Source organism: Schistocerca nitens, chromosome 1 (genome assembly GCF_023898315.1).
Source record: "Schistocerca nitens isolate TAMUIC-IGC-003100 chromosome 1, iqSchNite1.1, whole genome shotgun sequence".
In the NCBI taxonomy this organism is placed as follows: domain Eukaryota; kingdom Metazoa; phylum Arthropoda; class Insecta; order Orthoptera; family Acrididae; genus Schistocerca; species Schistocerca nitens.
In genome coordinates, this window is record NC_064614.1 from 285,815,382 (window position 1) to 285,816,968 (window position 1,587).

The following is a 1,587-nucleotide window of genomic DNA, read 5'->3' on the forward strand; positions in this document are numbered from 1 at the left end:
ATTCCATCAGAATTTCTAAAATCGTTGGGGGAAGTGGTAACAAGACGACTATTTGTGTAGAACGTATGAGTCTGACGATATACCATCTGACTTTCAGAACATTATCCACACAATTCCGAAGATTGCAAGAGCCAACAAGTACGAGAATTATGGCACCATCAGCCCAACAACTCATGCATCGAAGTTTCTGACTAGAATAATATACAGCAGACTGTAAAAGAAAATTGAGGATACGTTAGGCGACGGACACTTTGGTTTTAGGCAAGGTAAAGTCACCAGAGAGGCAGTTCTGACATTGGATTTGATAATGGAAGCAAGACTGAAGGAAAATCGAGACATTTTCACGGGATTTTTCACCTGGAAAAGTGTTTGACAATGTAAAATGATGCAAGAACTTCCAAACTCTGAGAAAAGTATGGATAAGCTATAGGTAAAGACGGGTAATATACAATATGTACAAGAACCAAGAGGGAACAATAATAGTGGAAAACCAAGAACGAAGTGCTCGGATTAAAAAGTGTGCAAGACAGGGATATAGTCCATCTCCACGACTGTTCCATCTACACAGCGAAGAAGCAATCACGGTAATAAAAGAAAGGTTCAAGGGTGACTTTAAAATTCAAGGTGAGAGGATGTCAATGATAAGATTCGCAGATGACGTTGCTATCCTGAGAGAAAATAAAGAGGAATTTCAGAATATGTTGAATGGAATGAACGGTGTAATGTGTTGTGGCGTAACAAGCTAGTCACGCCACACTGAGGAGGAAGCCGAAAGGCACGCGTACACACACGCCGACTGGCGTCAAGTCTGGAACAGGATACGTATTGAATACTATAAAGAAAATACGTATCTTTGGAATATACTTAACTTTTAATCAATCCTTGTGATACATCTCTCTTGACTATACAAATGAGACTCGTAAGATACATGCACTGTGACAATTGGCGCCTTGCTAAGTCGTAGCCATCAACTTAGCTGAAGGCTATTCTAACTGTCTCTCGGCAAATGAGAGCAAAGGCTTCGTCCGTATAGTCGCTAGCAACGTCGTCGTACAACTGGGCCGAGTTCTCGTACGTCTCTCGAGACCTGCCGTGTGGTGGCGCTCGGTCTGCGATCACACAGTGGCGACACGCGGGTCCGACATGTACTAATGGACCGCGGCCGATTTAAGCTACCACCTAGCAAGTGTGGTGTCTGGCAGTGACACCACATTCCTCCCCCGCAAATCGGCGAACGGTCTTGTTATAAGGCTTCCGCCCGTCGTGGGGAGGACCCCATGTTGACGTAGGCGATGAGGTGGGGAGCCTAACAACAGGCGAGGCTGTGCCACCCGCACCCGGCCATTCGGTCCGAGGGGAGCTAGGAAACGCTTGAAAACCTAGTCCAGGGTGCACGTCAACATGCGGTGTATGCGCCCATAGAGAGACAGGAGGGGCCGAAGGGTCGACCTCCATGTGGTCGGGGCACCCGACGGGCGAAGACGACATCTGGTCCGGAGCGGGCAAGAGTTCCATGGCGGAGGACAGCTGGCCACGTGAAGCGATCGGCGGCGCGTGACCCAGGGAGACGCCAGGCGGGTGCAGCGA